Here is a 27,714-nt window from a genome sequence, read left to right as displayed (position 1 = left end):
AGAGGATCAAAATGGACCAAAATATATAGTATAACAAGAAACCTGGATATAGAGAAGACCAACAGAGGAACAGACATTAGCTTGGTCTGCATTTTTGTTAGTTATATTTAGTGGTAAGGTCAGAGCGGGTAAGCTTGGACATGGACAAAGTTATTTTGGACTTCCTGACATCTGACAAGCACCTTTTAGTTTCTTTAGATGGGTATGGTTTTCCCTGTAGTCAAACGGAGAGATGGACCTTATTCCTTTAATTTAATAAAGAGAGTACAAATCTGTCATTCAGTGAGGGTTGTTATCAGGTTCCAGGTTAGGTAATCTATCATTCATCCATCTGGGAACTCTTCACTGTTTCCCTCTGTGAGTATAATTTGCACTCTACACTCTACACTGGCTCTTCCTTGAAACTTGTGTACTCTTCAACTTCCTCTGTATTGCCTCTATGGTCTTGCCCCTCCATATCTTTCTTCTCTAATCCTCTACTCCCCAGCCCATTCGCTCATTTCCCAATCCCTTTTTCTCTTAACTGTCCCCGTACCCTCTGTGCTCCATCCTGCTTTTGCTCTGCTTACACCCAACATTTGGAATCCTCTCCCTCTTTCCTTATGTTCCATATCCTCCTTTCCCCTTTTTATGACCCGCTTTAGGACTCTTCTCTCCCACTGATCTGTTTATTTTGTTTCTTTGACATGTTCAGTTTTATGCGTCTTAGTTTACTATGTTCAGCGCTTAGGTGTCAAGCATTATGCAAATTCAATAAATACAAATAAGTAGAGCCTATGAGTCATCATTACATGCTGTGAATGATTTTCAGAACTGCTCCATGATATATATTAATATTTACATTAGACACATTGCCACAGGGACAAGATGGATCCTTGGGGAACATTGTACTTCAAGGGCAAATTGGCTGACTTGCAATCCAACACTTTGGCTTGTAGGATGCAATCGTCCAGGTGTTTAGTGATCTAATCGAAGGCAGTTCCAGCTATTCCCATCTGTATTTTCAATCTTTGTATCAGGGTCTGATATTTGACTGTATCATACACAACCAATGGGTCAATGAATATGAGGGTTGCTTCTATGTTGCTGAATGTTTAGAATTTCCACCCTAGTGAAAAGGATCAACAATAGTGTAGGAGCCCCTCTACTGGAAACGCACATGGTTCAAATAACCTGTTCTATGGATGGTCTTCCACTCAGTCTGCAACCCCCTTTTGGTTCACTGCACCCTTCAGAGTTAAAATATCAATTTGCATATCAGTCTAGTCCCACCCACAAGTGCAATCTTGCCCTGAAATGCTAGGCAATTCTCTTCTGTCTTGGGATCCCTCCTCTACACTTTGCACCTCTGCTCTTGAGGCACTAATATCCTCCTTTTGGGTTCTCATACCAGCTCTTCGCAGAAGACACCTTCATCTTCTTCTCTTTTCCTGCACTCTCCTCTGATCTCACTATCACAATGTCCAACTACCTGTCATTAAATATTGGATGGGTTTGCACTTTCTGATGTTAAACTCTACCAAAACAGAAGTGCTCTTCTTCCTTGCCAAATACTCTTCCCCTTCCTAGCCAGTTACCAGCTGACACTCTGCCCTACTCTTCTTCAGCTAGAAACCTCTGACTCTCCTCACACCTTCTCTACTATCAGCTCCAAAACTGCAAGGCGTCTCGCTTCTCTTAACCACTCTTGTTTTCTCTAAACTGGACTACTGTGTCGGCATCCTCTTTGGTCTGCCCAACAATGCTTTTTGTCCTCTAGACAAGATCAACTTCACTACCAGCACTCTCTTGACACCTACTTCCTTGTACCATCACCAGGCTTGAGGGCTAATGATGCAAAACGGGGCCAACTTTAAATGTCTTCTCCTGGTTCACAAACCAGTGCCTTGTAAGGCACCACAGTATCAATATTCTATCCACCTCTACAATCCTTATTATAATCTCAGCTCTGCCACCTCGACTTCCCATGTGGCACCGAACATTCTTCTTGCTCCACCTGCATGGAATTCCCTTCCCCCGGACATCCAAGAAACAGTCCACACCGATTTGTTCAAAACCAAACTAAAATCCTTCCTCCTCTCCGAGTTACCTGCTTAACCTACTTCTCATCTGCCTTCTAGCTAATATTTTATTTTGCCGCTAACCTGCCTATGTTCCTCACTTTCTTTGCCTCCACGCCATCACCTCATCCATCATGGCCGCATCCATAAGACAGCTGGCTGTACGACCTACCTTTTACTTAAAAATGTCTGCCTAATTTTGATTGTCCTTCATCTTTATAAGTCCACCCATCTATTGTCCCCAGTGACCGCTCCATTTACTCCGTTCCACAACCTGGTCAGAAGGTCACTCAAAATCCACCCCATTGTAAGAAGCTCACTGCTTTGCATCAAATCTGATTTATCTATTGTTCTTTTGTAATCAAAAGAGCATTGTTTCATCCTGTAAATAAATAAATAAATCCTCGGAGGAAGAGTACAATCAGCAACTCTAGTAAAAAGCAGACTTCTTTCTGTGTGCCAGTCAGTGAAAACCAGACTTCATGAAGTATATCTACTATTATAAATAATTTGGGTGGTAGTTAACTTTTCTGATTGTTTAGCTATGAAAGGAATGTTAGACAATGATCTGTAGATTTCAGGTATTTCTAGATCAGCGCTGAGCAATGTTTTAGGAGGGGTGTCATAGTGACGGCACTAAGGGATGTTGGTATGTTGACTGATGTTATTAAGGAGTTACAGAAATTGGTCAGTGGTTCTACCAGATTAACTAGGAGTTCCTTGGGTTGCCAGACATTTGGTCGAAAAAAATTGGTCGACCAGACAAATGGTCGAACCAATTTGATCGAAAACCAAATGGTCGAATTTTCTTTTTTTTATTTTAACCTTTTTTTTTTTTTTTTTTGGGGGGGTCCCCCAACCCTCTTTTTTTCTCTAAAAACCCCTTTTTATACTAAACGAAAACCCGAAAAATAAATATATAAATAAAAAAAAAAATTCGACCATTTGGTTTTCGACCAAATTGCGTCGACCAAATTGCAGTCGACCAGTTTTTTTCGACCAGTTGACTGGACACCGTTCCTTGATCAAGGTGGCTGTGAATACGTTGCCTTTTTCAAAGCATTCAATTTCTTGGTGATTTTGAGCAGATTCTTAGTTCATGCCAACATCCCGCCTCGCTTCCTCTTCCCATTTCAGATAATCTAGTACCCCTGCATCCAATGTGCAAGGCCTTGGTGCAACCCCTTTGTAGAGTGCTCTATTTACTCCCAGCTGGGTTCATGGTTTATAATTCACATACATACATGCGATATAATTGAACTCCAGAAACGTAGGTTGCTCGCTTGGGGTTACTGTCCTAGCTGATTGTTTCTGGTGATCAGTGTTCAAATTGTGGATATTCTATTCTGAAAAAACATGTTAAGTGTGTTAGCCAGTTCCTCTGAGGGTTTGGGTTGATTGTATGTTTGTTAGCTCCATGTAGATTTTGAAGAGTTTTTTATTATTGCGTTGCTCAATAGGGATGCAGTTTTGATAGTCTAGTTTGTTCTTCCCTACAATATTCGTGTTAGCTTTTGATTCACAGGCCAAATTGTCACCGTGGGATGTATATTTCCACCATTTGGGTTCTAGGTTGCGGCCTGCCCTTTTGCAGGGGGCATTTAGTCATCAAAGCATTTGTTGTTGTCCTGGGTTTTAGATTGTATTCTTTTGTTTCTTTGGCACAATAATGTCCAGAGTCTTAGGGATCTACATTTAGATGTTCTAATAAGGTGGATGCCTAGATTCAGTGAGTAAATGATGTCAAGTGCTGGAGCATCTTTTGTTGGTAGGTTTGTTGGCTGTTGATAACAAATCTTGCTTTCCCAGCATCATCTCTGGCATTTTGTCATTTGTTCCTTTTCTCTCCTTACAGCAACAGCCTACTGAGCAGACTTCATTGTTGAAGGAAACTTGCATGCACTGTTATGGCTCCTAACTGTTCAGCGCCATTGTGATTGTCAATGAGACTTCATTCTGTCACAATTTCAGCACAAGGTAATCTAAAATATGTTTGATGAAATAACATGTTTGTAATTTTATGAAGATGTTCATAATTATGGAGGATTTTTGGAACTTCAGTACTGTTGCATTAACTAACGTGAGCTGGCATTGTATTTCCTTGCAGCTCTAGACATGTGGCAATAGGAGCTGATAGTTATTGAACCATTTTTCAGTTTCTGCTCGTTTATTCACTGATTGACAGAAAACTCGTTCTCTAGGTTTATCCTATGGGCTCTCTAATACAGGTTCACTTCAGTGGTGTTTGCATACAGTATATAGCATTTTACAGCGTTTTTAATGTTGATGGTGTTTTGAGTATACTGTCTGCCTCCTTTATTGTGTACTTTGTTCATATGAATTGGGTTGGGGACGTTCCGGCTTGACTACAGTAGTGTTCCTTGTGTAGGATTTCCATTCTGTTGCATTGCCATGATATTCGGGAAACATACTTTGTCTAACTTTATGTACTACATTTCGCAATATCTTGATGTGTTAAAAATCAGAAAACAAAAGTTGGTTTCTTATCCAGTTTGTGTAAATAACTTGGCATGCATAGGTTTGCACATAAATAGTGGGTTTGCAAGTTCTGTAGTATTTGTCACACCTATGACTGGTATCAAAAGACCAGAAAAACATAAACTTAAGCTTTTTAGTGAATGGGCAAAATAAACCAGGTAGGTATAAGGTGCAATACTAGTGTCATAATAAGTATGGTGGTCCCTCCCAGGTGGGTTGCAGGGAAATCAAAAAACTCAAACGGCTTCTCTTCGGCCTCATAAAGTGTGTTGGTTCCTTTCTCGGGTGAGCAGTCTCATATGGGTGAAACAAAAAGCCTCTGGTAACAATTCCTTAGCATGCCAGTGTCTGGGACTTCCCCTCTCCTGGGCACACTGGCAGTCCTTGGTTCGCACTGGGTTCACGGGTAACTCTCCCGTTTCATTCGCTCATTTCTCCTCCTCAGTGACTTCTTGCACAGGTTTTCCACCAGTTGCTCCATCAGACGATCTGCCGCAATGGACACATAGGTGGCCCGTTTCCCAGAGCAGAGGGAGAGGGGCCAGAGTGCCTAGTGTGCCTGCCCCAAATGTTTGGATGCAGATATGGGGAGTTTGATAGGTTCCAAGGATGACGAATTACTCCAGTTTCCTGAGGGGCCATGGATGCCTACCTTTATCACCAGTGACATGGCCTCCCGCTTCCTATTATGCTTCTTTAATCTACTGTATTTCTCAGGCTTCCTCTTATCTACTTTGCAGTTTTTCTCTGGCTCTCCTCCATTCTTTCTCCCCTCTTCTTTCATGCTTTTTCGAACTCTTCAATGGTGCATGCTTTAGTCAGATTTCTACAATACTCAAGTCCCTCCTTACCAGGGCTTGCACCTTCTGTAGCCACTTCTGATCTGTATTCTCCTAGCCTCAATCATTTGGATCATCATTTTTCGCCTTTAGTGCACCACTATCACTGTCCTCATATTCTTCATTCCAATGGGCACTGGAATTACTGTCCACTGTTCTTCACCCCCCTGGGCACTATGGTCACAGTCCTCTTGGTTTCGCCCATCAGGCCTCTTGTCACAACCCTTACCTTCACCTATGTAGCCGATACTAGTACTGTCCTCGCCGTCTTCACCCCTTTGTCACTGTGCTCATTATCCACACCTTCACTACTTTTACTTTGACCACTACTCTCCTGCTCCTTATTAATATCCCCAATTTTCTTGGCTCCTCCGTTTGGTCTCATGAGCCTCTCCTCCCACTCCCAGACTCTAGTTTGGTCCAGCTTCCCGAGTTCTGCTTCAGCTTCAGGTCCTCCTGCTGTCTCTCTACAGACCCTCTCAAAAACAGCACCCATCTCGACTCTTCAGTCTTCATCCACTACTTGCTACTCCAAATACCAACATTGATGTGCTCTGTGCTCGTAAAGGGCTATGTTCACAGCCTCTTTGTTGAAATGAACTTAAGGTGTGTTAGCTGTAATGGGACCGGGGTCTTGGGTATTAGCCACTTTTGTCAAATGGCATTTTCGCACCGCATTTCTTTTGCCACATTCTTTGCCGCTTTTCTTTTTTTTTTAACCACAAAAGTATGGATGGTAAGTTTGGGTTTAAGTTCTATAGAAAGGGGGTGATGCGTAAAAGAGGGCATGCCAGTTCTCCCCCTGGTTTTTGTGGTTAATAAAGGCAGTAGAATCAGCACACATATCAGCAAAATTTCCATTCGCCAAAAAAGTGTGATGCATGTTCATAGATCTGGCTGTTGGGCTCTACTCCTGAAGATATCTTACAGCCCTGATTTGGAAAAGAAAATCCTACGTTGCCCTATAGCTATGATGGGAGTAGTCTCTACCATCAAATAATAAAGAAAATGCAGTCCTAGTAAGTTTATGTCAAACCAAAATGGCCTATACTAACAAAACCTAAAGCCTGCCCTATCTCTTATACAAAAAGTATGCAACGGGGAATGTGTATGCAAAGGAAAGTCAGTGTTCTAACATTAAGGATCAAGGTGGCTGAGTCATCTCTCCTCCCCTGTTGGACAGCACGGAGTAAGTCTGCCCCAGTAAACAGGATGACACACTCTGGATCAGGTCATCAAAAAAAAGGCAGTTCAAAACGTCCGTTGAGGCTCGCTTGACCTTCGTTAAAGTCCCTTATTACAGCTCTCCAAAAGGTCTTTCACAGTTCAACACACGTTCACGTAGGTACCCGTCAGTCGGGCTCAGACATTTCAACCAAAAAGTACCTGATTCAACATAGAGCGCCCTTAGCCGGGCTTGGACCTCATAATCCCAGCACTTGCAGGGGTTTCCTTCCCCAAACTTCATTGACATTCTTTTAGGTGTTCCCTTCCCCAAACTTATTTCATATTTCTGGTCCGCCTCAGTCGGGCTCGGACCGTTCACTGATTCGAAGGCTTTCGAATGAGCGAGGCTTTTACCATAGACCTCCGCAGGACCACTTCGACTTTCACTTCAGCTCTGCCTTAATGTTATTTGCCCCAATGTCTCTTGGTATTGGTAGTTCCATACCACAATCGGAAAAGTTCAAAGAAATCTTCCTCTTAAAGCAATCACCTTTTAATTTCCCCTTTGTACAGGGTTAATATTGACCATTGCACATTTCAAAGTTAGTTGTTTTGGCCGCTTTATAACAAGACATCAAATATTTTGCTGAGACCTTCGAGTGGGCTATTTCCTTTCGCCGGACCACTCTGCTACTCTATCACTAGTTTCTCAGTTATCAGTAACAGTTCATTACTGGTTTGATTTCTTTTGCGTCTCATCAGCATGCATGCAACCTTCAATTGTGAATTACTGTTGCAGCTTTAATCTTTCTTTGACACAAACTGCCTTTCATGTCTTTTGCTGACTCACCGGTTGTGTGCATTCCTTTCTTGTCTCTGCAGCTTTGATTAATTGGTCAAGGTTGATACCACAGGCTTGGCCTCGCCTCTCCAACTCTGTTGTTCACCCAGGAGGGTTGCTGGCATCCTTCAAACACAATACAGACTTCTTCTTGTCTGGGATTTGGTTTTCTCCGCATCTCCTTCAGTTTCCCAGAGTCATCAACCTCCGGCAGGGATCTTCAGGGATTCCCTACCCTTCACTCTGGTCCCTCGATCAGACGTCCTGCTCCAGTGGGTTTGCCTTTGCCCTATGAGATCTGCTCCTTCTCCTGTCTCACTTTGCTCAGTGTGCCTCTATCTTCCATGGGAGCTGAGCTATGTATGTGAATAAGGTCAAGTGCCTGACTTTGCCTGTCCTGATTAACGTGACATGACCAATGAGATATGTAAGTGTTAGCCTCTTTACTCTGTGGCCCTCTTCCTCGGCCCAGAGTTTGTGTAGAAAGCGGTGCGGGGGGCGACGGGGATGTTGGAGAATCCTAGAAAATAGGATGGGTATGGGCACGGGAAAGAGGGATACCGCGTCTCGCCATCGGTTGCCTCAGCCACACTCACTGAAGATCCCCCACCCAGGTGATCCTCCCGCACTGGTCCATCCCCAGGGTCTGGATCCAAAGGCGATGGCCATGCCCAGGCCACCTGAGAGGGAGAGACCCTCTTTGGTTTCTCACATAATCCAGAGATACTACCACTTTAGAAGCCTCAGAAAGAGGGGGAAGAAGAGGAGCAGGGTCAAGGAAGAGACATGGGGTCCCCCTTTCCCTATTAAAAACCAACCGAATCCTCCCCCAGCCTCTGTGGGCTAGGGTAAAAGATCTCCCGTCCTTGTCCCACAATTTTCATATGACAATACTAGGATGAGGAAGAAGCAACTAGTAACTTCATCACTCTAGTACTGGGACGAGGAAGATGCCTGCAGAGTACTGTGAGGGTCAGGCATGTCAGTTTAATTATAGTCAGATAAGCCCAATTGAGAATCCACACCTGCAACCCGTCATATAGGTGTATAAATGCAGAACCAGAGAACAGCTGAGGGAGGAAGATGGAGGTTTTTAAGGAGGCAGCTGTGGTGGAGCCTGAGAAGCAGCCAGGACGACGGCCGACATCCCGGAGGACCTCTTGAGTCAAAGGCGAGAGAAGCTGTTAGGCTGTCATGGGTGTGGGAGCCTCTGTGTGCAAGAACGAACAGTTGGAGCTGCGCACAAGCATGACAGAGGCGAGGACCCTGTCCGCATCCCTGTAGAGTCAGCAGAGTTTTCTGCATGTGCAAGACTGCACCCATCATGCAAGCGGGGCTCGCAGAGGCCAGCCCTGAAACTGGAGAAGCAGAAGGGAGCAGCAGGAGCCGCTGTGAAGTAACGTCAAGGTCCTGTGAGTGTGGGTGAAAGCCACTCAAACCTGGGCCGTTCCTAGTGGTCTGTGGATCAGTAAAGAAGTATCGAATTGAATGAAAACTTGAAACTAATTTGAATAATGCATTTCAAATACTTAATTGAATTAAAATTTGAAATTAGGCATATTGAATACAACTTTGTGCGCAAGCAAATGGCAGATGACCGCCAAAGGGAAAGTGCCATGTGAAAAATACATGCACAAAAGAGATTAAGTGTGAAAGAGGGCCATAGAAAGGTGGGGCATGAATAAGACCACCAGAAAGTGAACTATATGAACGCCTGCAGTGTGGCAAGGCCAAAGACTGGCAAGAGGTGTATGACACGTGGCAAAGACAAGAGGCTAACTAGGAAAAGCCAGAAGAGTGTAAAAATGCACATAGAGCCAAGAGGCCTACAAAGAGTAGCTAAGTAAATCTGACTCTGAGCACTGGGGCAGGTACAGAAGAACATGTGTGGGATGAAGGGCCTAGGGATCCTGGTAGCGCAACCTCTGATGGGTGGACCGTGTGGTGTGATAACTGCGTCTAGACCAGTGAGCCCTAAATTGTGGCTGAATTAAAGTCTTTGGGAAGACAACTCAGACTTGAATTGCAAATGTTGTCTTGAGAACTGAGCTTCATGACGCTTTTTGTTTGAACTGTGTTGCATTCACCTTTGGGAAGGGGACCCAGAGAATTGTGTGCAACTACATTGACTTGAACTTGGGAAAGGTAATCTTGAGACTTTTATGGAGCTTTCTTGAACTTGGGGAAGGGCAGCAGAAAAGAAAAGCTCAGACTTTGTGTTGAACACCATTTCTTGGATTATTGACATCGCTCCACGTTTAGCTTTAGTTGTGAGGGCAAGGATAGGTTGTGAAACACACAGCCTTTTAAGTTGAACTCTTTGACTCAGACATTCAGGTAGGGAAAGCCCAATTTAGCATAGGGCAAGTTAGGCCTTCTACCATCCTAACATGCAAGTTAATACATTATTTCTGTTTGAAATTTGAATCTGTTGTCTGTGTCTATCTTCGTGATGCCTTCACACTATCTTTTGGTAAAAGTAGTGGAGTGGAGGTATTGTGCGATGCATGGCTGGCTGAGTGTTGAGTTTCCCTTCCTAATGCAGGTTCTTTTCTTTCTGTCAGTAGACGTGGATGGGGTTTCTGTAGCCATGCGAGGCGAGTCACGTGGGCAGGATCTGCTAGTTCTGTGAGACCACTGTTACTCATTTCTATTAAATGCACAGTAACTACAGAGTCCCCAGCATTAGTTCAAGAAAAAGTACTGTGCTTTGCAATTGGGGAAACCCCAATTACCCTGATACTACATGTATAACTGCTACTTCTCTTTAAGGGCCCCTACTTGGTTGCCACCATGCTCCCTTGCCTTGAAATAAGGAATATGTGGGGGTGACCAGGGGATCCTCCTCATACCACCAGGTCCATCATCTGCTTGCCTGGGCTACCCCACGAGATGACCCAAGAATGAGGCTGGGAATTTTCACATACTATTGGTACATGTCGGAATACCATCCATGATTACTGCTCTGCTTTATTGAATAAGTGTGGGAAAGTGTCACCAGTACTGTAAATATACTACAAAAGGTTATTTTACTGTTCGAATCTGTGTAATTTACAAATGGGTAGCAGTCTTAGACTAATTGGTTTGCCAAAAAACCTTGCTGAAAAGTGATCAGGTCTCTTGTTTGCTAAAATAATGTTGTGCCTGCTTACATCATGAGGTGATTGACGCAGGGTCAATAAAAGCAAAACAAATCTATTTGAAAAATCATTGCAGTCCCTTGTTGCATGATGTTTAAATAGGTTTTGTTTATACTTGGTTCAAATTCTTGTATTAACCAATAATCCCCTTTCCTTTTCAGATTACTTTCTCCACCTCTTTCAGGACAAAGCCTACTCATTTACTTTTACGCCTTCATCAGGCTACATGCATTGACTGGTTAGCGTAGGTGAGCTTTACTTACAGAGTTACTATCTGGTAGCTACGCGTTCCCGCACAAAAGAGCTAATTGAGTAACTTGTGAAGTCACATAATAGTAAAATTACTTGTTTTACCATAGGAACATTTTTTTCTACATTATATATGTTCGTGACATTGATGAGTCTTTTTGACCTTTCTATTGCTATTGGCACCACATTTTTTCCTTTTTAAAAACCCTCTTTTATAAATGACCTATATTGACCTAAGACGTGTATGCTTACGGTCTGGCACAGAAACAAAGTCCCGCTCTGTAAATAGCAGGATTTCTTCACACCACTTTGATTGTTGGCACAACTGATTTTGATTAGATTGATTTTTTTCTCAATTATTGTTTATTCACGTGTGATGAACTGAATTCCTTAAATAATTTTGAATGCGTTCATAAAGTGTCTACAAATACTGCTGTTACAACCAGTATGGAGTTGCCGGTACCATTGCACTTACGACTAAATGCATCGATTTTGAGTTTGTTTGACCCTAATTTATATTGATATTTCATTGCAAAGGAGCAGTTGCTGCTTCCCTACTGCTTGGTCATAGCGATTTGCAGGAGTCCATTTTCTACCCTGCCCCTGTAGTTTGATGCTGGTAGGGTCATGCCATTTGAATTTGTTTACACCGCTCCAGTTTTGGATGAGAAGGTATTTCACTTTTTGGTAGTGAATGTGTAGGTACATAATGCACACATGCTGTGTACTCATTTGTTGTATCTATGTGATTACTGCGCTGAGTTTACTGCGCAGGCCCTAAAACGGGCGACTTTTCGCAGCATTCACCATTAATTTACTGTACCCAATCGCCCACATATATATGCTGAGAAAAGGGGGTTACAAAAAAAAGAAATTGGCATTTTCGTCCGGCACAGTAAACTCGGCGCAGTAATGGTATGATCCTGATCTGTTTAAAGGCGCAGCAGTTGTATTTCCCTGTTAGGAAGGGGAAATGTGTTTCTATTGCGATTTCAGAATCTTGAATGCCCTGTTATTGTGTATCTTTACATTGTGGACACTTGGCGGAAGATGGTGAAATGGGCGTTTTAGTAAACATTAACACAGTACACTGTTTTGAAAACGTCTCGTAAAGGATGGAACAATTGGAGAGACCTTCGAACACAAACATTTTGATTTTCTTTCATGCTGCCCGTTTGCATTGTGTCGAATATGCGCTTTGCAAACAAATATCTTGATGCTACGTGTAATCTGCAAGCCTGATCTTTAAATTAGCAGTTGGGTTATTGAGAGAGACATGTTGTAATGGTCTTCCTGAACATACAATATTTTCTTTTACATTTACAGTGCCCCTCTTTTAAAATGTCTTCTTTCTCGTTTTACATATTTATTTATTTTTACATTTATAAAACGCGCTAAGCATCAAGGTGCTGAAATTAATCGGTTATCTCTTTAAATAAATTACCATATTTGTGCAATCTTATAATCTTTTCTCTGGCACTTAACAAAGCACATATGACAACAGAAGATCTGCTTTTACAGATTTCTTTTAAAATATTCGGATAGGCTTGGGATTTACAATCAAGGGGCCCTTGAGGTATACCATAAATCAATGGGGCCTCCTTTGCTTTACTTGTAGATCCCACAGGCCCAGTGTACTTGGCGCCTTACTGCTCATTCTCTGGTAATAGGATCTGTAAAGACTGGAGGGTGGTTTCTGTACTTTTGACATCTATATGGCAGAGGAGAGGCACTGAACACCCCACCCATGGTTCTCTATTGTGGTAGCAATGGACAAGCAACCAAGGCTTAAGCTCTCAGGAGGTGATGCAGGCTGGTTATTAAGTACTGAGAGTCCCCAAGCCCCCACAAAGGAATGTCCACACACAATGTAATGTGCTAACACAGTTCTTTATATAAAATTAAGGTTCAGATATATATACACAATTGATAACACACTTTGTACTCTGTATATATTTGCCATATTAAAATTATCAATGTCTTCTTGTTACCACACTTAGCTATAGATTCCTTTAAAATGCATCAACTGCTGACAGTTATAGGATGGCATACAAATCGGGCAGAAAGGTTTAACAGCATAGATCCTAGGAAGGAAAGCAAGCTGGGTTAAACAATGGAAGAATGTTTTATTCAGCTACTAAAAACCAATTCTGAGTGAGTATCACCCCACCTGGGCAAGCTGCAATAATAAGTATAAACGAGCCCAGTCCATTAATGTTAAACCAGTCTTGCTTCCTGGTCAAAAAGTTCAACCACCCCAATGTACCAGGTTTGGAAGAGTTTCTTTGATGGTTCGTTGACTGATCCCTCAAGGGTGGACTCCTTTTAAAGCAGGAACCATAGCGTGTCTGGATTCCTCAAAGAAAAGTGGAATACTGCATCAAGACAGCAGCTTTAACCTTTGCGATGCTCTTCGACAGTGATTCGTGGATGTCCTGTGAAGATGAAGCGTGCGGTTCACCTCGATGCAAAGAAGACTCTGTGATGGATGTTGGCCCAGCAGCGGGTGTCGGAAGATGCTTCAGCGGTCCTCTGGCCTGTTGGTACTGCAACCGCAGCACGTACCTCGGGATAGCTTCGTCTCGGGAGTCGTCCATGGGCTGGACCTCGGATCTTCACTCCGTCAGCATCTTCAGGACGTCTGTCGGCTTCGGGTGTCAGGATACCCAATGGCGAACTTTCCTTGGTAGTCGACGAACTCGACTTTCTCTGGCGGGAGCAGTCGACGGTGATGGCAACAGAGCCCTTCGTTCAAATGTTCTTGGGAAAGGTGGAGTGTTAGGGCTCCGGTCATCGAACAGAACAGCGTCAAGCTGTCCTTGCTTCTGGGCGACTCGACTGGCTTCCAGCGGTTACAGCAGAAATCCTCTGAATCCCGGTTGCTGGCAATGGACTTTGATGGCCTTGATGTCCTTTCGCTTTATTTCAAGATTCTTGACAGACCCCTTCTCCAGTCGACAGCCTTTCGGGACTGACTTCTAGGGTGCCTTGATGAAGACCATCTTTTGCATGATGGGCCCTCGTAGCTCAGAGAGAGGTCTTCTAGCCAGATCCTCTTTCGAATCAGTCCTCAACCGCTTTTAGATTTCATCGAAGGAAAGCCGCAGCAATTCTTCTACTTCCAGCAGGGCTTCAACAATGAGCTTCAAGTTTCAACTTGAGCTTCTGAACAAATTGGTAAGTGAGAGGTCCCAAGATCAGGGTCAGACTGGGACAAGAAATAGGCCCAGTCACCCAAAAGAAAGTGGCCCATCCCTCGCCTCACGGCCCTTGACCTCTGAAGACATCACCGGAAGTGATGTCATTTGACCCCACCCCAAAGTGACATGCCAGGAAGCGATGAAACACGACCTTTCACCCCTTGAAAAAACGAAGTGGCATCAAATACTATTGTCCCTAAGTACACTAAATTACTGTGAATCCAAGCAGACGTCCAAGTCTAAATGCTATGGTATTGTGTAACACTTAAGCTTAATCTCTTTTTTTAAAAAAAAAAAACAAATATGCATACAATATCACCAAACCTGTGTTGGTACTCATTTATCTACCTAAGAGGGATGAAAGGCTTTTTGGAAAAAAAAGAAGAAAAATGTTTAAATTTTTTTTTTCTTTCAAACTGGCCCACACATGGCCAGAAACCGGCCCCCACTCCCCAGGGACGATTTCGGCCCGGCCACGGTCCGAAAGGCTGAGGGGCCAATCGGACCCTGCCCAAGATATACACATCTGTCCCTCACTCACTCTGGCTGAGCCACGCTCAGTCAGGCAATTGCACAGAAGGGTATTCATGCAGGCAGGCAGCCAATCAGGCTCACAGGCATTCACGCTATTCACTTCCACGCAGACACCCATAACCAGGAATGTGGATTGGGGCAAGCACCCAGCCTTTCAGCACCCCACACTACATCCATGTCAGTTTCAGGCAGGGCTGTCTCATTCATTGTGTCACACACACAGAAACCAGACACCCATAACATAGAATGCATATTGGTCACACACTTTATTCACCTAGGTTCCATCCCAAGGGTGTATCCACAACATAGTCACTGGGAAGGCTCCAGCCAGTCTGGCCTGGACTTCCCCACAATACCATATATGGTTCTTGCACCCAACAGCCAGTCTGGTGAAGGGACAAAGTCAGGGCTTCCCAGGACTTTGGGAAAACAAGGTTACCGGCAATAGAAACCAAGGGGCCACAGGGCCCATCTTGCTTTCTATCAGGAATCCGCTGATTCCTGTGGCAGGGCCTGGGTATCCAAAAATGGAGGATACTTGGAGCACCTGTCAAATTCAGCATGGAGCTGCCACCAGCCCATACCCTGCTCTGTGGGCAACACGCAGGTGCCCACAAACATACTCTAGGGGTACTGGGTTGTAACCCCACCCAGGGGTGCCATAAGGGTATACCAAGTGTCTCTGTTCACCATGCCCAGAAAGAGGAAGGGCTGCACTGCCAGCATTCCCAACTGGACTCCCATCCAGAAAACAACCCAGAACACACATAAGGGAGTACAGGACAAATGACATGGAGGCCCTGTTCCTCCAATGCATTTCCAGCATCACGGGACCCAACTCATTTTTTGGTTCTATTAAATCTGCTTTGCTCTAAGGGTAATGAAACCAAACTGTAGGGGACTGTAATTCAAAGAAAAGATGCAGAGCAATGTGCCATTTTAATAACAAACATGTGAGCGGCGGCCTGTGCATAGCATCTGAAAAACACATGCAAGGTAAATGTGTAATATTAGTATCTCCTGTAAAATGTAACCAACAAGACCCAAAAAGTATCCTGCAACTCTTACTAAAATGGAAACGTGCTCAATCTAATATTAAAAGCATAGCAGTGACGGAAAGAAAAGTGAATTTAGGCCTCTGTATTCTGAAGCAGGCACATACATTACAAATGTGTCTAGGACAGAACTTTGATCAGCAAATATGTTAGTGTTGTTTTGCATTGACCTATGAAGAATAAAAAGGCTTTCAAATGCTACATTTCTGAATCAAATGCAACTTTCTGTCTAAAGAGCATTTGGGAGTTCAATCCACCAACCTCCAGCAAATAACAAAATAGGAACTGAAGTGCCTTGCCTTCTCAAGGAAATGAAATTATTTTGAAGCACAGCAATAAAGATAATGACCGTCTCTGGAACTTGGTCCCAGTAAGGCAGACTCAGCAATTACGTTCAAGTATTGATTTTACAGCCTGCATCTGTCTGTGTGCTTGAGCTTAAAATCTTTAAAAAAACAAGAAATATCGCTCGGCCAGTGATTCAAATATCAGATTGGATCAAAAAGAATCACCCAGGCCTTTTTTTGTGGGAAGGAACGGACGATGGAAAAACAGAATGTCTTATTTAAGACCAGCTGGGCCCTGAGACCCCTCTAAAGAAGTGTGCCTAAAGGCAATAAACGCCCTTCCAGATTAATTACAAATAATATTTGTATGGTGACTGAGCATTCACAGGAGCCTTACATTCCCCATTTCTGTGCTTGGAGGAACTGGCACAAGGTATTTGGTTACTGGGCAGAAAAAACAAAGGCTGCCATGTAATGGTGTCTAAAGAAAAAATGCAATAGAGAAACGGTATGGGATTCATATTTTTGGTGATAACTTTGATCCAATAATTCAGAGTTCTTATTCATTTTTTTTTTTTTTTAAATATTCAGCTTGAAAATATCTTAGTTGGACCAAAAACAAAATTGGTCTGATATTTGTATCCTGTAAATTAGGTGAAATTGTTTTTTGTAGCGCAGCGACGGCACACGCCAGTGAGTAGTGTTTTCTAGAGTTTATCAGTGAGCCCTTTACTTTGAGATGGACAAATAATTTGTGCATGAAGGTATAAGAGTTAAATGTATAAATATGTTAGTCTTTAAAAGTAAGTTGTATCGAGATAAAAAGTGCACCATTTAATGTGCACCAGAGAGGGCAATCTAGTGAATGTATTGATAATATGGTCACATATTTCAGAAAGCACAATGTGTAATGCAAGAATACTCTTAACATGACATCAAATCATTTGGAGGGTATCTGGGCTCAGAAGTTACTCCCATCAGATTGCCCCCTTTATTAATATACCCAATGCCCACGAAGGGCTAGGTCTAATGTGATGTCACTTTTGGAATAGTGTCCAATCCCATACATTGACCAATTAGATTAGAGAAATTATACACTCCTCGCAACGTAGTGGGTTCTGCTGTATAAACTTCCAGACTCCTATGGTTCTTGGACACGCTCACTCACTGACCGTGGAGAGGAAGAAGGCAATGAAGGACAACTGATGACAGGAAGGCAATGGAATAGATTGCTCTTCTTTTGAACTCCTTGATGGATTATAAGCAGATCACTGTATGTGAGGTCTAACAGAAGTTAAAGTCCCAGGCATTCTTCAGTGGAAGAGACAGCAGACAGGCTGCAGAGAAAAGCTAATCCCATTTTGCTGACTGATGCCCACCTGTTCCTAGAGGGGGAGAATTGAACTGGTCCTTAAGAGGGTGCCCACCTGTCTGTGATACAGCCAAAAGAAATTCCTATGCGAGCATGAGCTAAAAGGGAAGTAATCCTGAGGGGAGCGATAGTATAAAGGGAAATATATTAAAAACTGTCCCCTTTCATTTGTAAGTAATTAGGGCCTGGCATACATAAATTGACTGTACATATTGGGAAATCAGTAAATATTTCAGTCGCGCAAATGCTTCTGGAATTATAGATCTGATTTAAATAGATCCTATGGTGTGTGCATACAGAGAGATCCCTTGACTCCTTTTCTATGCACTGACGAGCATAGGACATCTCACTTTGTGCATAACTAAACAAATAAAGTAATTGAAGTCACTTCCTTGTTACGCCATCAAGCAGAATACTGCTATTAGCGCTGAGTTGCTCAAGACAAAAGGGAAAGGGTGATTATTGGCTACTCATTTTCCCATTTTTAGTTTTGGCTATTAGGTGGTGGTGAAAGCGCTACCTTTAAGCCGAAATCATTGTCATTAATATAAGAGATTTAACATAAGAGATTCAAATGGGGGCTTTGAATGAGGGTCTCTAATGCTCTTCAATGCAGATGACGTATAAGGATGTATTTGTGTTTGGTTATGTTTCCCACCCATTTAACGCCCATCTCTCATTTTCCTCCAATTCCCACCCATCTCCACCGAAAATCATACCACTTTGTGCACTCTTTATCTGCATTTGTTGCGTGCCGAATTTGTCAGACATTTTTACTTCCAAAATGGCGGTCACCATGTGTTAATGTTAATTAAAAGTTATTTCACTTGTTTGATGCTTTAAATAATATTTACTACAGCTTTTAAGTAATGTCATATTTTAATGTATTTTTTATTAAAAATAAACAACTTACTGTTATAGATGTTTCGCTGAAAGTGTCGCTGAAAATGTCCATGTACTGATTTGTGCGTGTTGCTTTGGTAATGTAGCAGTACCTGATTGGATGTGCAGTTAGGGAGGTCATTGTGTCTGCAGTATTTGCTTTTCTTTTGGCCACTTTGTTTCCACAATACTTACCATGGCACTTATTATTATGTGCTCCAAAATGCTCTACTCCAAAACGCTTTCACAAATATATTCCACGGCAAGTGATCTGTGTTTCAAAGAGGCAGCGACAAGCGTGAGGGGAAACCTCTGGTAAAAGATAATAAGGAGTCTTGGTGTTCGACCCACCAGCAGTGCTGAAAATCACGCCTTATGTCCAAAAAAATTAAGGTGTGGTTTAAAATGTGTATATTTAGGCTGACGACTGTGTGGCTGGGTGCGCATTGCTGTGTCTATTCTGCATTAACATGCCTGTACCTCGACCTTTTTTCGCGCTCTTGTCATTTTGACAGACTCCCCTTTCCTAGCACCTCCCCTTCTCGCAGTCGTGCACGCACACGTGCCGGCGCAGTGAATAGAATTTCCTCCCGGGTTACCCTCAGTAAAACGCAACAACCATATCTCCTGCCAGGCTGCAGGGTGATCTGCAGCTGCTTTGCATTGTCTTCATTCTCTCCATCCTTTATTGCACGCGGGCGGTACAGTGTGCGCTGCATGCCCATGACACTGGTGGTATGTGCTGCTGGGTGCCTCTATACAATGTATTCATTTCCTACATATTAGGGCTGCAATCCTTGCTGTAGGAGGGTTGGCGAGCTATCCGAGGAGAAGCAGAAAAGGAAGGTTTCATGAGCAGAATAGAAAGGGAGTGCAGGAGCCCCTCTACTGAAAAAGAACATGAGTCAAATACCCTGTTCCATGGAATTTCTTCCACTCACGAGGGTCTACAACCACGTTTTAGCTCACTGTACCCTTCACAGAGGAGAAATATCCACTTGCATATCACTCTTTATCCCCCCGACAAGGTAAGTGGAGACTGCCCTTCCCTAGCACTGCGCCCTTCTCGCAGTCATGCACGCCTGCCGGCGCAGTGAATAGAATTTCCTCCCCAGTTACCCTCAGTAAACCACAACCACCATATCTCCTGCCAGGCTTCGGGGGTGATCTGCAGCTGCTTTGCATTGTCTTCATTCTCTCCATCCTTTATTGCACGCGGGCGGTACAGTGTGCGCTGCATGCCCATGGCACAAATGGGTCTGTGGTGGTGTTATGTGCTGCTGAGTGCCTCTATACAATGTATTCATTTCCTATATATTAGGGCTGCAGTCCTCGCTGTAGGAGGGTTGGCAAGCTATCCGAGGAGAAGCAGAAAAGGAAGGTTTCATGAACACGATAGCTCACTGCACACATCTTTCTTTGTCTATCTAGCGCTCAAAAGCAAACCTCACGCGCTCTAAACATGAGGGACTTCCGCCTCGCTCACAGACACCACAAAGCAAATGTTATTAAAGTTTTAACAAGCACCACCATTATATCCCATGAGACCCTGGCCAACTCCCTCCTACGCCTGTTTTGTTTGCTTCTTGCCAGGATGGTGGAGCCCAATTACAAGGTACGCCATAGCAATACATACAAGCAGTGGCAAAGCCAACTGTTTTGGCTTTTGTCTAGTTGGAGGATAGGCATGTGCGGACCACTGCCATAATGATACCACCTCGCCATAAAATGGCAGCTTCTGGAAAATGGTGGGAGTACCTGGGCATGTAATGGTAGTGCCTGGAAAATGGCCATCTGATAACATAAGCCAAAACTATTGGGGCTTTGCCAATGTTTTTTTGGTATGGGCTTTGAGTGCTGGGGGCTGACTTAAGAGGGCACTGTCCTGTGTCTCCAGAGGTTCGTGGTCCGACCTTTTTTTCACAAATGGCATTTACAAATAGAATGCAGGCTGACATGCATTTCAACAATGACATTCTTTGGTCCCCTATGCATCAACATATACTGCAGGAACAATTGCACAACATACCTAAGGCATAAAGGTCTTGGGCCTCATTACGAGGTTGGGAGTAGCCATGGTGCTAATAGCACCATGGCTACCCCCTTACCGCATTCCGGGTCCGGGTTCTCGGAATAGGTACTTACCGGGTCATTCCAACCTTGGAGGACCCGGTAAGTCCCCATTCTGAGAACCATTCCCCATTCCCAGTCGAGCCCCCATAGGGCTTAATGGAAATGGGGAGGGAGCTAATAACGGGCCCGCTTATAGCTGGCCCGTTATTAGCTCCCTGGTCCCTTAGCGGGACCCGCTAAGGGACCTCGTAATGTGGCGGTAAGGGGTTAACGGCAACAGCACCCTTACCGCCGACCTCGTAATGAGGCCCTATGTCTTGAACAGGGTCTGCCAACACAGTAATGCTGCAGTTTGCAATGTGCATGCCTGCAGGGGTGTTTAGAGGTCCGCTCTGTCATTTGATAGCACTGGATCAAAGGTGCAGCTGGGTACTACCCTAGCGCCTCAGGAGACTGCGTGGCACTGAGGTATAAAGTGTTGACGTGCGTTGTGGGTGATGGAGGTCTTCCGCTAATTTTGTGAAAACGTGTGCCATGCCGCTGTGTGCACATATATATCTACTGCATTTGGAACTACTGCTGGCACACAAAGGCTGATGAGAGACATAACAGATAATGGGTAGATACGGCTACATGGATTGATAGGTAGATGTAAACCGCTCCCCTGCGGTCCCTTCAAACTCCTCCCAGTGTCCTTTGCAAATAGCTCCATGCTTGCAATATCTCTCTCCTTCTCTTCCTCTCTCTAAAGTGGATGCATTTTACGCTGTGTGACAAGGGTCACAGAATGGCAGATAAGAGTGGGCATTACCTGATAAATCCAATCATTTACTTTACTTTAATAATTTATACCACGCTATCCATGGACCCGAAGGCTTAAGGGCGCCAATGTGACATACAGACATGTAACAAAAACGGGGAGTGAAGAAGGGGATTGAAAATTAGATGCCAATTAAAATCCAGCATAAAATAGATGATTTACCTAATTACAATGCTAGGAGCTCTGTGTAACATGAAAAGGAGCTGCCTGGGATATGAAAAATGTAGTCCGCCAGCTCTCGTATTTAATTTTGGCTATAAGTTTGCGTAAAAGCGACACCTATTAGCCAAAACGATTGCATATGAGAAGGGACACAAAGATTGTAGGTGTTTGGTTATTTACCCGTCTATTGACTGCCCATAGCCATGCTAATCCCTATTGCCATTCCACCGATTTACTGCCTCACCCCGCCCAAAACACACCCTCATGTGATCTCTTTCAGCTGTCATTATCAAGCCTTCCCATCAAACCTTTTGCTCAAAGAGCCTGCCAGTGTTTTTGCAAGGCAGTCTTTTAATGATTAATTGGAGCTGTAAAAATTCTACTCTGTATGTCCTTCACTGAAGTCCTATTCAAAATGAGCATTGGCAATGCCAAGAGTTTTGGCTTTTGTGTCGGCATGGGAAAGGGATTTGCCAGGCACTGCTGTTATGATATTAAGTGGCCACCGAGGGTAGCAACTGTGAAATGGTAGAAGTACCTGGGCATATAATAGCAGTGCCTGGTGAATGCCCATTACTTATACAGAAGCCAGAACTATTAGCTTTGCCAATGCTCGTTTAAATTGCCCATGGAAGGTGAGAAAGGTACACTTTTACATGGTCATTAAGTTGAAACACCACTGAAGGGAAGTAAGCCCACATACATGTTGAACATACCTTTGTCCTTTACACAAACAATTTACATGCAGGCAGGTCTAGTAGATGGTTGCAAGTGAGTTTTCTAGAATGCTGCTGAAATTCTGACATGTCTATTGAGTAAGGTGGGGGGTGGTAGCTATTTCTTTAAATAAAGGGGAAGTAGAGAGAATTAGGTAGGCAGGGATGTTTTTAATTAACTTGCTTGTTAACAAATGAAAGATTCATCTTGGATTCTTGTGTATTTTTTCCGTGGTGCATGTGCGCTTGGGGTGAATTAAATATATAGATGGATCTAGAAATAAAGACTTGTAACACCCATATCGCCATAACTGTAGCATTGAAACCTGAGATGACTAGTGTATTCATTTTGTCATCCGTGGCATTGGAATTTCATGGATGCATAACTTGTTTATCTTTAAACTGATTCAATTATTTCTATTTTGTTGTAAATGGAGCTTCTGCGCAGCACTGTTTTTCTTGCTCCAAAACCGAGGGAGGCTCTAAGGAATCGGTACTGTTAAAGTGGGGCTGTCATATTCATAAAAAGAACTTTATTAAATTAAGGAAAAGTGTGCGCGCGTGGTTTGGGGTGGGTGCAATGTTCCCCTGGATTAGATATTGGCTGATTAAAACATCCTACAAAACCCACTTTGCTCCCAGAGATCTAGTGCTCAGGTCACTCTGCGTTGCTCTCAGGGATATAGTCCCCAGCTCACTCTGCGCTGCTCTCAGGTGTATAGTGTACAGCTCACGCTGCTTCAAAGAATATAGTACCCAACTGACTTTGTAGCTCTAGATTTCCAGAATGGCAAAGGGTTTCAGGTATTTAGCGCCCTGTATGCTCTGCTACGTACTTTGGGTCTTTTTGGAATAATCGCGCTGAGCGCGTGCTACAACTGGGACCGAGTTTATCAGGATCTAGTGCCTCTCAGTACACTCTGCAATTAGGGTCCAGCGCACACTGCACTCAGGGATATAGTGTCCAGCACTTTCTGCTTCGGAGGATATAGTACCCAGCTCCCTTTGTAGCTCCAGCTTTCCCCAATGCCCAATGCCAAAGGTCTTCAGGTACCTGGCACCCTGCATTATCTGCCACTTGCATTGCGTCCTTTGGAATAATCGTGTTTAGCACTCTGTACAATAAGCACTACGCTTTTCAGGGATCTAGCGCCCAGTACACTCTATTAGGGTCCCAATCCAGCACACTCTGCATTCAAGGATGTAGTATCCAGCTCCCTTTGTAGCTCCAACTTTCCACAATGCCAAAGGTCTTCAGGTATTTAGCGTCCTGTATGCTCTGCTACTTACATTGGTTCCTTTTATTGGCGGAGCTTATCAGGATCTAGTGCCGTCCGGTACACTCTTAGGGTACAGCACCACCACACTCTGCATTTAGGGATATATAATGCCCAGCTCACTCTGCCACATGGATGCTGCCTTCAGGGTTATAGCATCATGCTCGCTTTGCCATGTGGGATATATAGTGCCACTGCCAGCACGTTCTGCAGCGGACAGGAAGTCTCTAGGTATTTAGCAAACCGCTTGCTCAGCAAGGTTCCCCTTGCTCCGACCTCTCGGCTTCCTTCAACATCCAACACTACCACCATTGCCAGCTCCACTTTCTCGCAGAAGCACACCTTTTTATTCTCTCATTTTTCCAGTCAGACGCCCTATCAGGGTGCAGGGGCGCTTCACTAAGTTAATCTAGTGGGGTCTCTTTCTTGTATTCTTTCAGGATGCTTTAATACAGATGGACGGTTTTAAAAATCTCTGAGCTCCCTTTCCGTTTGGTTCATTATACTGGCATGGCAATTATCAGGTCGGCTGCCCCAGTCCGTAGCACTTGTACTCCCCTCCACGATTAAGGTGCGGAGCTGACTTTATGAAAGTTAACACTGATTCTGTACCTCATGGCAAATCGTATTATGATTACAATGTCAGTGCAGTTTTTGCTATTTAATTTTAAGCACGTGCACACCACTTATTATTTTAGGCTGCTTTCAGGTTTTTCAAGCTCTGATCAGGAAATTGATGTCAAGTTAATTCTATGGATTCTGCCTTAAATGATTAAATAATATTGTGTTAGCCTAGAATCCTCATTAGTTGTACTGGGCTTCATTTCATCAAGTGTTACTCTGGGGAAACGAACCATCAATCGTGCGAATAGCCAGACCTTGTAATGAAAATGAAACGAGTTGCTGGACATTACGGCGTAAAACCACTTCTAAGCAAACTTCTAGCTCAAGGCTTACAGGCCGATTCATGGAATTAATGTGCGCTGAAAATATCGGCGAAAACGTGCGATTCGCAGTGAAAGAGCGAAATTCGCAGTGAAAGTGCGAATATCGCAGGGAAACCAGCGCACATCTATTCATGGAAGTCCGTGAGCAAGTAAAATCTGGGATGTGCCCTGAAAAAGTGCGCGGCGCACAGGTCATTTTACAGCGTGCGCTAAGGCCACAGCGAAAGCGCACATAGCGCGGTGCACTTAACAAAAGTAGGCGGAACACGGGGCGTGACATGCGGAATGGGGAACAACATGTGAAAATATGGGCGTCACGGGGGAAGTACAGGAGGCAAGTGCGCGGAACGCCCACACGCTCGCCTACAACACGTATTCATGGAATCGAATAGGGCAAAACAGCGCATGGGCAAAGCCGCGCACAGGCCTAAACACGTCTGCCACACTAAGGCAGGCGGTCGCGTCCCTGCGCATGAAAAAAATGTGCGCCAAAATGTGCGCCCACAAAAAGCAGGTATATACAGCTATGTACAATGTCCCATACTGTGGGCCTCTAGGACAAATGACGTGCAAAGGGGTACGCGACAAACACGGACACCCGCTGTGTGAAAAATAGCATGTGCGTGTATTTCGGGTGTGCGCGGGAAGTTCTACACGCCATTTGCCCTGGGGGAGCGGGGTACGTGTATTACAGGGCTTCGTGTGAAGTTTCACACGCGATGGGCCTGGGTACGTGTATTTCAGGGGTGCGCATGACGTTTCACACGCGATTGGCCTGGGTACGTGTATTTCAGGGGTGCGCGTGAAGTTTCACACGCGATTGGGCCTGGGCGAGCGGAGTACCACTCACCGTCTGCCTTGCGTGTAGAAGAACGCGTAACCAACACCCACCCGCTGTGAAGTAATAGTGTGTGAACCCCAACGCCTGGAAAACACACGCACCGCACCCCACGAAAAGCACGTACAGGCCCGTGCGCGATACGTCACAGACGTGCTTACGCGCTGAGGGCCTTTGGTCCAATGAAATCACGTATGCGTGCTGACGCGCCTACGCGCTAAGGGACTTTCCTCGAATAACACGCTGACGTGCAAGAATTTCACGTGCCAAATCACTCCGTATCAAGCTGGCCACGCTAAAACACACTGAAGACCACGCTCCTGCCCAAAAGGCCGAATTACTGCCCCCCAGATCCCCGACCAGCCTCCCACGAGCCATCTGCTGCTGCCTGCCTGCTGCCATCGTGCCCTGCCATTTTGTGCCTGCACATCTGCCATCTGCAGGGGTCCAGTTGCTGTGTCAACCCCTGCTGGAACAGAAGACTCCCGAATGGTATATCATCGCTCCACAGCCCAGCCCCAGGACCCAGTTGCCCACCCACGCCTGCCTCTGGGGTCGCCATGTCGGGGCAAACACCATCTGAGACCACTGGCGACCCCCAGCCAGAGGGGCAGAGGGCCACCAGCTTCAGTCAGAAGGAAGTTGGTGTCCTGGTGGAGCTTGTCCTGGGGCATTATGATGCCCTCTTCGGATCATCATGCGCCAACAAGGAAGGACGGGACAGGATCTGGGACGACCTTGTGGTTGCCATCCACGCGGAGGGGGTGGCAACCCGCAACATCAAGCAAGTCAAGAAGCGCTGGGAGGACTTGAGGTCCAGGACCCTCTTAAAGGCCCGGCGCCTCGTGGAGGGGGGCCGGGGCCGCATGAGTACCATCCAGCTGAGGGTCCTGGAACGCGTACGCCCAGATCCTTGAGAGGCAGACCCGTCTGGAGTTGAGCGGTAAGTGGCCAAGCATTGCTGTGAGAGACAGGGCATGTTGCAGTATGCTGGTTGTCTGTTACTTGCCTGTATGTGTGACATAGGCCATGTACGTATGTGTGTGTGCAGGGACATCATGGTCATGCATGTGAGACCAGTAACGTGTGAACCACATGGTTGGTGCATGTGTTTAAATGCAACATGGGGAGCTCTATGCGGTATGGACACATGAGAGCATGCCAGTCTCTGTTCCTGGACATGGGTGAGGGATGGGTGCTGATGCCATGTACATGTATGGTGTCCATGTCTGTGTGTCTGACCTGCGTGTCTGTGACTTGTGAATGCCATGGATGCATGACACATGTCTGTGACAATGTTCAGATTCACTGATGCAGCCTAGTCATCCTTGTATCCACTGTGTCTGGGGTGGACGAGGCCAGATGGAAGAAACTACGGTGAAGTGTGTGCATGTGATAGGCATGACCCATGATGCATGTGAGTTTCAAACCAACATTGTATGTTCCAAGAGTTCCCTGGACATGTATGCTAATGTCCATAGCATGTGCCATGCCTGTTACTGAATGTGTTTTGCCTGCACTAACCCATGTGTTGTGGAGGGACATGATGGAAGTGATGTTTGACAGTGCCACTTATCTGCCATTGCTTCCTGTCTAGGGGACCATTGTACAGTACCCTGATGCTTGTGTTCTATGTCTCCCTCTACACAGCGGCAAGTGAAGAAGAGGGCGGAGACGGCGCTGTGGAGCAAAGCGGCGGGGATGCCCCCACAGCTGCAGCGGAAAGGGTGGGTGAGCCCCCACAGGGGCTTGCAACGGCGGAAGACGGTGTGGAGCCATCCAGGTTGGTGGTTTCCACAGAGGAGGAGGCCGCTACTGAGCTGCACATGGGGCCTGGTGGGGGTGGTACCACTGGTGCAAGTGGTGCAGTCCAGGGGCAGGAGGCAGGAGGCAGCACAGGTCGCCGTGGAGGGGCTTGTGCATGTCACTGTCCCTGACACTTGACTGCACCACCATGCACCAGCAGGGATGCCTCATCCCAGGCCCGTCCGCAGGTAGGGGGTGGATGTCCATGTCATCTGACACTCCTCTACCTGCGGACGAGGGGACCCCTGGCCGTATGGAGAAGGTCTTGATTGGTGTCGCGTTGCGCACGCGTGACATTCGTGATGACGTGCGTGCTTTCTGGGGGGAGCACGCACGTCATCACGAAGAGCAGCGTGCCAACGTGGCCCAGTTGGGAGCGACCATGGTCGGGGGTTTCGTACATGTGTCGGCCACTCTGGCAACCCTCTCTTTCTCTATGGTGCTATGCGCCAGTCGTTCTCCATGCCGTCTTCCGGCCCAGATGCCACCAGGGCCCCCTGTGGACCTGCCCCAACCAACGCAGCCAGCTCGGTGGAGCTGCCATCCCTGCCACAGTCTGGAGTCGGAGGTCCAGCAGGGGTGGACACACCAGCAACTGGACCCCAGCAGATGGAGGATGTGCCGGCATCATCAGGCAGGGCACGTGCACGACGGCGTCGGTGGATTCCATCAGCCTGGATGCTGTCGTGCTGGCAGAGGCAGTTGCGTCGGAGGCAGCGGCAGGCTCGACGTGGGAGGCATCATGGCTCGGGACCATCTACATCAGAGGGGCAGACATCGGACGAAGGGCAGGAGAACCCTGGAATGGGAGTGTCTTCCGTGTGGCAGTGGTTGGGCCAGCAGATAGGTGCCGAGTGGTGGCGGGCGGAGGAGGAACGGCTCACAATGGTCAGGGCGGAGAACTCCATGCGCAGGGCGCTGAGGTGGGCTGAGTGCCTCGAGGGTATTCG

General features: G+C 45.5%; 1 protein-coding gene across 3 annotated transcripts in view; it reads left to right on the top strand.

Moving 5' to 3' along the window:
• Positions 1-27,714, top strand: part of OSBPL3 (oxysterol binding protein like 3) — a 1,742,686-nt gene that overhangs the window by 383,088 nt on the left and 1,331,884 nt on the right. For all 3 annotated transcript variants that reach the window (XM_069648200.1, XM_069648199.1, XM_069648201.1), the window contains one exon: positions 3,916-4,037. The gene's annotated coding sequence lies outside the window, so the exon portion shown is untranslated. The remainder of the gene's footprint in view (positions 1-3,915; positions 4,038-27,714) is intronic.

Source organism: Ambystoma mexicanum, chromosome 2q (assembly GCF_040938575.1).
Source record: "Ambystoma mexicanum isolate Mex_15411 chromosome 2q, UKY_AmexF1_1, whole genome shotgun sequence".
Lineage (NCBI taxonomy): Eukaryota > Metazoa > Chordata > Amphibia > Caudata > Ambystomatidae > Ambystoma > Ambystoma mexicanum.
Note: the sequence above shows the minus strand (reverse complement) of the source record. Positions and strands in the feature narration are given on the sequence as shown.